The sequence below is a fragment of the Zosterops lateralis genome (assembly GCF_965231275.1).
Source record: "Zosterops lateralis genome assembly, chromosome: 4".
NCBI classification, from domain to species: domain Eukaryota; kingdom Metazoa; phylum Chordata; class Aves; order Passeriformes; family Zosteropidae; genus Zosterops; species Zosterops lateralis.
This window is the reverse complement of record NC_139765.1, coordinates 46,736,974-46,747,119: the sequence shown is the minus strand read 5'-3', so window position 1 is coordinate 46,747,119 and position 10,146 is coordinate 46,736,974.

Genomic DNA, 10,146 nt, shown 5'->3' with positions numbered 1-10,146 from the left:
ACTGTGATTTTCTTTCAATTCCTAATAAAAAATTCTTTAAAGTCTTTTGGAATAAAAGATTATTTGCAGTCACCTACTGACTCACTCACCTACCCAACCAAAAATACACTGGAACATAACTTTAGAAGGTAAAGAGATTACTATTGAGGTGGCTAACATTTTGACTTCAGCAGTGAGAACATGCATATGTGCATCTACTATGAAGAAAAAAACGCTAAAGAGGCAACTATAAAATGATCTTCCAGAAAGATGGTTAGAAAATATCCTGATTTTACTAAGATACCACTGAGAAAAAAAGTTGGGGAAGATGACACTGTATTTGAAATTGAATGGGTATTTGGACAAGTGATTGGACTCAATGTTTTCATTGCCCACATATTTGCAAAAAAAGACAATCTTAAACTGCTGAATTCAGCAGGTTAGGACAAAGGTTTCTGTCATGAAACCCTTTCCTTCTTTTTTTGTCTCTCATTAATATTAGCTGAAATAAGGTGGTCTTACTACAAATAGATGTGTTTTACAATGTTCTGTTATTCATTGTTTATTTACTCAATGCATGTTAACTTATAATTTCATACTTACTGTGTAGAATTACCTGCTTGGATATAAATTAACAAATCTCTGTAAATCATATTAGCTGGAGATATTATAATTCTGAGAAAACATTTAAAAAGCCCCTAGAAATGCTATACATCATTGTTTTCTAACTTTTTTCTTTCCATTCTTTTTCTTAGTGACGTGCACTTTATTTTCTTTTTGTTAGTCATGCACATAATCAAATTGCAAACCACTGATGGGACCCTGACTGTTACTGGCTTTCATGTATAATAAAGCAATTGCATACTATGTTGTAATAAATTGCTTAAAGGAGTGACAACTTAATTATCAAGACAGAGCAATGGGCTAGAATTGAAATACCTCATACCTGTGGATAATGACACAGTTAATCTTATCAGAATAGTATCTGGAAGACACAAGTCTGATTTTTGACACCCAAATTAATCACCCCAAAATATCTGCCTGAAAATGCAAACAAATGTTGATATACCATTAAGAATGCAGGTACACAGCCACAACCAGGAACAGCAATTTGGTTGTTGCATAGTATATTCAGTGTAAAATGAAGAGCAAGGGAAATGATAAATTGCATCTTAATATAGACTTTGTAGACTCAGCTCTCTCCCTTTTTTTATTCAATGCCCTCCTACATCATATCTGAGTTTCTTGTAAATATTTTTTCTATTGAATCCACTAAAATTTCCATAAAATGAAAACCATTAGGAGTGAGACATCATTGCATACATAATGTATACGAGAAAAACAGTTGTCCTGTTTCCACATTGACACATGTTTTTCCAAGGAAGTGACAGAACAAATGCTGTTAATCTCCCTATAACCAGTGATGATGGTGTCCCTGAATTTTTGGTCAAGAACCCTCAGGTCCAAACTCCTATCTGCTAACATCTGAAATTTGAGCTTGATACTTGAAATAACATTGTTGATGTGTGTTTTGCTTAAATGACTACGACACGTACTGTACTTTCTCTCCTTTGTTCTTATTCTACAGCAGCCATAAGAAGAGATGTATTGCTCAGATCAGGCTCAGACACTTCATCATCACGGGTTAATACTGCAGGCCAATTGGTGTGAGACGGTGTAAAGCAAAGACATAACTGATGCTATGAAAAATGAGTCAAAGGCATGGCAGATAGAAAATTTATTGAGTAAGAAGTTAAAAAGTAAACAGCTACTAGGTTTATTCTGGCTCCTGTTTGATAGGACATTTAAACACAGCCAATTTCATGTAAAAGGTAGCCTACTCTGTTTATGTAAAAACCTGTTGGTGGATTGAAAATGGAATACTTTCAGAATCTGAAGAATCTGAAGAATTTCAGATTAACATATTTCAGGTTCAGAATTAAGTATTTTACCTTCCTAGTTAGTTTATAACTAAATAAAACTGGTTTTGTTTTCTAGACTCCACTTTCTCTAATAACACAGTCCATATGCCCTGATGCCAGATTTTTCTTTGGAGTTTCATCAGTTTAAAGACCATTATCTAGAAGATATCAGGTCTTGATTTAAAAACTCAGAGAACAGGGGAACACTGAAAGTCGTAGCAGAAGTGTCAAGGTAATGGGAAATTCTGTGGGTAAGTCTTTGCATATTTAAAATATAGTGATATCTGTTACACTAAGCCAGCAGGAATCATGGGAGAATGTTACTCCATTTAAGTTTTAGTTGTTCCTTTTAAAGCACAATCTCTCAATAATATTAGCTGCTAAGAACTATTGTTCATGTAGATAGAAAGTTTCTGTAAAATGGTAAAATATTTTTTGACTATATTATAGAATGACATCTTAAAAGACAGGAGCATGAGATAAAAGAAAACCTTATATTTCTTAATTTAATGTTCTGTATGGAATAACAAGATTATAAAGTCTTATTTAATATATGGAGGCAGTTGCATATTACTTTTTCCATTGAAGTAATTTGAGCCAGCCTATTTGAAAACTTTTCTTGTTAAGGCTACAATTGATCTCATTAAGAAATAGTCTAAGGAAGTTGCAGAGAACATGTTAATAATTAATAATTATGTGTTATTATTTAATTCTGCCTGAACAAGTTAAAACAACCTTAGAATAGTCCTGCAATTTGGTAGGAATATTATAGGAGGATAAAATAACCTTAGAATGTTAAATTCCAATTCCACAGTATGAAAGATCAAAAGAAAAATCCTAGATTTTTCAAGGAAAAAAACAATTATGAAAGAAAATTTTGCCACACTTTGGAAAGTCCAAAATAACATCTGACTTATGCTGACTATGATTATAATGAAGCAAGTTGTTGAACCTAGTTTCTCATTACCAAATTATTGCCACTATATATCACATGACAAATTTAAAAAGAAATTATTGTAGCATAAATTTATGACAACTGCATTTGGTCACAAAGCTCCCAGCTTATTAACAAGAGATCAGTTGTCACAGAAATACAGTACCTGGTAGAGATAACATTATTTCAGGCTACTTGTGATCATACTATGCTACATTGATTAATTCATGTATCTCAGAGCAGAATCAGATCCAGACTGTGTATTTTTCTTCTAGTTTAGCAATGGAGACACATGTCATATGGAAATATGACTGAAGAAATATCAAAAGCTCATTTAAAATAACCCAAGCCTTATGATTCGTTTTTTCAGAGAAAAGCTTTTGAGTCTTGGCTAAAACTATGTAGTTCAGATATCCAGTAATTATTCTAGCTACCACAGTTATTTTTGCCAGCTGGGCAAATGATTTCCTGTGAATATTCACTGCTAGATGAATCCTTTCACTTGCACTGACGGCTTTATGTTTGCCTTCTTGTGAATAGTCTAGCAAATGGGTTTTTGGAAGGAAGATGTGCCAATGAGAATAATTTTCTATAGCAATGACAGATTATTCAAATTAAATGAATAGTTAATTCAACAACTTAAATATTTATACTTTCAATTCCGGGCTTCTCAGGCCCTGGAAATTATTTGTGTTTCAGAGAATTCCTAGTGTGTCCCAATTGCTTCAGTTGTTTTGTCTTCTACTCACTTATGTAAGAGGATTTTTTTCCTATGGATTTGTACCCAGAGGAATTAGAATTGTAATTTTATCTTTAAAATACATTCACAATCCTTATTTTGTGAGTATGTTATTCACCACTCACTACAGAAAATAGTCTTTGAATAATTACTATATTTGAGAAATATGGTTGTAAATAATTCATAGAGAAGAAGGAAGATAAATTGGCCCATATGTCTAATACAAATAATTAATACCAGACTCCGAGCTTTTTGCCTGATTAGAAAAAATATTGAAGATAGCATGATAGTAATTGTTGGTCAACAAGAATCATATAAGGAGATTCAGTTTATGTGAACTCTGTGGCTGTATTTGCACATGCAAATTTTAATGTCTTTATTATTATTTCAACTCTTTTAAATGAAATATGCATTTTTTTACCATTATCTTAAGGTTTTCTGCTTTTTGAGCATCTTTTTTTAGAACTGAGTTTTTCTTTGTTTACAGGAACACTAATATTAATAAACTAACAATTGTTAGGGTGAGTTTAGGAAAACTGTTAATTACTTATTAAGGTCACATTTTTGAAAAATTACTTGTGATGATTACAAGGTTAAAGAAAGATAATAAATATGAAGGGATATGTAAATTAAATTTACATTAGTTACATTTCTCTGCATGACAAGAACTAATGATATTATTTTAAAATGAGACAGTTATTCTTGAACTAGTATTTCACAGCTGACTTTAATTGTTGTGGTAATTTCATAATGAAACTTAATAATGTTATATTCACAATATCAGCATGTCTTTCAGGTATGAGTGCAAAAATAATTTGCTATTAGTCTCATGACTGCGTTACTTTTTTTTTGTATACAATAAACAAGAAAACAGAAAACAAAAAGCCTTATTTCTTTCTCAGACACCAGATATAAACAGAGGCACTTTTAAGAAAAGCGTTTTTAAAATGTTGTATGCTGTTTTTGTTAGAGTTTTGCAATTTTTTTCTCTCTCACACTTGTGAAAGGATGCTTTCACAAAACCTAATAAGCAAATAAAGATGCTTTTCAAAATAATGCAAAATGATCTGATTTTTCCTTCATTTATTCTGATTTGAGTAATGGCATGGCCAAATTTAGAAAAAAAATTCACAGCACCAGACAGATATAAATCCAATTTTAAAGAAACTTACCAATCAAATATAAAGTCTTAATTTAAACGCAACCTTCATTGTTTGGGAGAACGTGCAACTGTCCCAACTGCAAACAGAAAGTCCACTTTTAAAGCCTATGGACAAATGTGGTTTTTGTATCCCTTAAAAATGGAACAACATTGTTTGAGTATAACAAAGTGTGTATGTTGGAAGACAAAGAATTCTTGTGGAAAGTAAACCTTTTGCATTTCTCTCTCATTTAAACTGAGATGTTCACAGATGTTGAGCCATTAGTGACTGTATATGTAAGATTTTTTACCTTAAATTTTAACATAAACTCTTGTATCTGCAGATTTTTGCAAGAGAAGAGTTTTTAGTTTGGTTTTTTTTGCTGATAATTACACATGAAAACACTGATCTGTACTGGAAAACTAGTTCTTTAATTCAGGTAGGTGGCTATGATGCTTCTTTAGAAAATTAACACTTACAATATTTGTAGGGGAAAAAAAAAGCATCTATCTCAAAAGGTTAAAAAAGTAGCATTAAAATAATTTCCCTCTTAATCAATTCATAAGCATATATAAATACAAGCTGTTCAGGTAAGCCAAAGCTTCCTATAATTTTAATTGTGAAGTTGCTCTTTAAATTACTTATTTTTTTCTCTTAAATATTGTATTCTTAATTTTGCTAAATAGGTGTAATTGACAGACATGCTAAATGCTGTCAAATTGATAAATTAAGGTTAAAGGCATCCACAACTTTCTCTGTCTTGATTAACCTGATCTTTAGAAATGTTCTCTCTTTAGAAACTTCAATAAGTGATTGACAGTACCAGAAGAAGAAAACCTCATACACTTAAGATTTCATTATGATATAAATATAGGAGAGCTTCTCTGTGGCGGTGTGGGGTTGTGTTCAGTTTATCAGTTCTAACTGTAGGATTTTATTTTATAAGTTTTACAGTTTACAGTTGGATGGTATGTTCTATGTACCCCCCCTGGTCTTCCCTCAGTTGGTTCCTCCCTATGTTCGTTATATGCCAATCATGAGTTATATAACCCCCTGCTCCTGCCTGTCATTCTGGGGCCCTTCTCAGCATCATCTGGAAGATTCCAGGGGAGGCTTCAGATAATTGGACAGGATTCAGGAGTTCCCCTCCCAGTTCTATATAATTTGTTGTTTCATGCGTCTGTTGTACTCTGAGCCACTCCCTACCTGTTCCCTATTGGTCCCATGTTCTGCCCTGCCCTGAGCGACGCCTACCCTTTTAAGATGCTGAACCCAGGTGCTTGGGGTCTCTTCTGAGGCACGGCCCTGGGTGAAGGACCCCTTCAATAAAGCCCAGTTGGTTCATCTCAGGGGAGTCTCATCTTTTCATTCTCTTGTGTCACAGCTGTGATTCTGTTCCCGCTGAAAGAGCCCCGGTGTTGCCGTGGTGCCAGGGCTGGCCAAGGCGAGAAACGCAGGCAGGCACCGCGACATTTCCCTTTTTTTTTTTCTTTAATTTGCATCTCGTATTTTTGCTTCCAGCCCTTAGGTTTAACTAACATCTCTTCAAAAAGATGATGAAGTTACTGTATTCATGTTCCCTTTTCATAAAAATGTCTTAACAAGATGAGAACTTACCAAATAAAATGAATCTGTTCACAATAACAGATGAATTTAGACTAAACACTTGAGACCACCTTCTCTTCAAGAGACACTGCTGGCAGCAGCACCCTTCTCACTTACAGCTGTGCATCCTCCTGTGATCATAAGAAATAAATGGGATTGCAAAACTAGATTAATTTTTGGAACCCATTTTGGCAGAAAAAAGATAAGCAAGCTTCAAGGATATAAAAGTTCCTCAGTCTAGTCATCTGTGAAAGAATTCACCTGAAGCAAAACCAAAACAGCTTTAAAATCCCTTAACATGACCAACCTACATACTCATCCAGTCACTGATGTAATTGCATACTTGTGTGGGCAAAGAGAACATAAAAATTATCACTGTAGGCACACATGGTAATCAGTGTCTAGAGAGATAATAAATCCTAGATTCTATTTCTGAGAAGGCTTGTTCCTTAAAAACATTAGTTGATGATGGATGATTCCCAGTTCTTTTATTTAATCCATTTTCACAGTTTTCAGGTTGATGCAGATACCAAATACCATGCAGCAGCAAGAACAAGGTTGCTCCCGCATGAGAACAAGCCACAGGGATGACCCCAGCATAGTGGTGGCCTCATCAAACAGCACAACTCCCCAGGGTCTGAACCTCGTCACAGTAAAGGAGTCCATTAAAATACAAAGCCACTGCAAAGAAGGGAGCTTGGGCTCCTCTCCCTATGGGGCCACAGATCCTGACAGGAGCCAAGTCCAGCACAAACTTCCAGTGGAATCAGAGCCTCCTTCAGGCATTCACCTGCTTGGCATGGAGTTCTCCAAGAGCTGCAGGTGGATCTTTTTTCCAATGTGGACATCCATGGACCAAAGAGGGACTACCAACTCATCATGGGTTGCAGGAAAAACTCTTCTCCAGTGTATGGAGCACCTCCTCCCTCACCTTCTTCAATGACCTGGGTGTCTGCACAGTTGTTCCTTTCACATATTTTCACTCCTCTCTGAGTTGCAGTTGCTGATGTGAAGCAACTTTTCCCCTTCTTAAACCTCTTGCAACAGAGGCACCTCTGCTGTTGGTTGGCCTTGGCCAGTGGTGGGTCTGGCATGGAGCTGGTTTGCACTGGCTGTGTTGGACATGGGGGATGTCACAGCCTCTCACAGAAGCCACCCCTGGACTTCCCTGGACCAAAACCTGTCCATGCAAATTTGGGACAAAAAGATGAGCTTCTGGTAAAACTTTCTGACATTTTTTGGTTTTACTCTTTTGTATAACTGAAATATACTGTGTTACAGACTTAGAAATTTATTTTTACTTTTAGGTTCCTTCAGGAAATTATTTCAAAATTGTTTTCTAAACTCTTATGATACTTTATTTTTCTCAATATATTTCCAACTGACTGTACTAGGTTTATTCTGATTCCATGCATCTCTTAGACCTATTTCAATTTCCTCTTCTATCTGAGAGGTCTTTAAGCCTTTCAAGGGCGTAATCATGTCTAAGGAAGACGTAAGACCTTTTCATTGCTTTTACAGACTAAGGAGTCAGCTTGAATTTGCTTTTGGCCATAAAAAATAAGCCTAGGCATCTCTCTGCGTGCTATGTAAACATGTCCCTAGGACAAAAATTGGCAGCCATCAGCATAATATTTAAGAGTCTTAGAACCGGTAATGAGTTTGCCATTGAATCCAAGTAGAAAGAAAATTAAATGTGAGTTTTATAGGGAACTGCATTACTTACTCAGGGACTGTGGTCAAATTTGTATGGAGGTTCTAAAAATTGGAATATATGAGAAAATTATTTTATAATATCCTGAAATCAAAATTTATATAATCAAAAGACTACTAACTGAACTGAATACTATAATATATTCCCCTAAGACATCCCAGCTCAAAAAAACCTGAAGGTTGATTTTGACAACAGCCTCACAAACCTCTAGAAATATCTGCAGCCTCATAATCCCAAATGCAAGTAGGGAACACAGTCTTTGCAATAACAGAAGTTGTCTCAGGATCTATCAGGCTTTCTCTGAACTTCCTTAGCCTACTTGGAGAATGACCAGATGGCCATTAAATATTTAGTTTAGTTGTAAATCATCTTTGCCCAGTGGTGTGAGGTGATGCCTTCTGTTACCATAGTATTGATATATTTATGTAAGTAATGGATTGTTGCAGTCTAATTCCAACCAGCAGTTTTGCCTCGCACAGCAACTTAGTCCTCTGGGGGAGAGGAAAGACAATTAAAAGCGTAAAAGTGAGAAAACTTGTGGTTGAGACAAACACAGGTTAACAGATAAAGGAAAAGCCATGCGCACAAGCAAGTCAAGACAAGGGGATTGTTCACTATTTCCCATGAGCAGGCAAGTGTTCAGCCATAACCAGGAAAGCAGGGCTTTATCACAGGTAAGGACGATTTGGGAAAAAAAAAATTCTGTCATTCCCAAGTATCTTCCCCCTTTCCTTCTTCTTCCCCCATTTTACATGCTGAGAATGATGCCAGGTGGCCTGGGATAACTCTGTGGTCAGTTGGGGTCAGCTGTCCTGGCTGTGCGCCCTCCCATCACCTTTGTGGAACTGCACCCTCCTCACTGGTGGGATGAGGTGAGAGGCAGAAAAGGCCTTGACTCCGGGTAAGCTCTGTTTGGCAACAGCTGAAACATCCCTGTGTTATCAACTAGCTTCACCATAAATCCTAAACAAAGCTCCACACCAAGCCAAGAAAGTTAACTCTATCCCAGTTAAAACAGAACATAACTAAAACCAGTTTGTAGCTATTGTGTGATTCAGAGCAAGCCATCTATGACTCTAGAAAAGGATTGTAGTATAGCTGAGTGGAGCCAGAGGTAACCACAGGGGCCTTCAAAGATCAGACCTAGATCCTCAAATCTAGAAACTAATTACAAATAGTCAGCAGATGATAAAACCAGCTTTAGGGCATCAAAGATAATAAAGAAATATTCAACATATAATATATAATGATTACATAATATAATTGAGGACATATGAAGAACAAGCAAGTAATCTGATGGTTTTGACAAGCATATAAAAATAGTCTCACATAGATGCAAAAGCAAGTCAGCATCCAAAGTTACCAGTCCCATCATACTCTTTTTGGATTTGTGATACTGGTATCTGGCTTTATCAACACACTGGAAGAGTGAGAATAAAATAAACTAGGATGATTAATTGTATTATTAGTGTGAACGAGCTGTAATAAATGTATAATTTGGTGTATTGGTATTAGCATTAGTTTAACTAGACTAATAATAATTTTGATTATATTATCAATAATTTCTTCACTCTTGCTATCAGATTCTGCATAAGTGGTGTGATGCAACACATCAAAGAAGTATCTTTTAAAAAACAAAGTCCCCAGCCCTGTGGTAAAAGAAGGGAACATAAATTAAGTACTATACAAAACGACTAAAAAGGAAACACAGAGGTATAGGAATAAATGTGCTTCCAAATTTATAATTGTGATATTCCTTCTCAGGACTATAGGAGGTGGGCAAATTGGACTTAACAGAATTTAATAAAAATAGCTGCCATTAAAAGAGATAAAGCTGCACCCCTGTGTGGGTGGAGAGTTAGGGTGGGGTCTGAGGGAAGGGTCCAATGGGAGACATCAATTGAGAATATTAAAATTCTTGCACCGAAAATCAACCTATGATAACACAGAGAACTGAGAACTTTCTAGTAACAATTAGCATAGAGAGCATATCAATCAGTCTTCTACTTATGGCACTAAGAATGTGGTTTCCCAAGGCATTTTTCCAGGGTTTTCTTTTTTCCCGGGAAAACTGCCCTCTACAGAGAAGTCATAATTTGGCAGAGAACTTA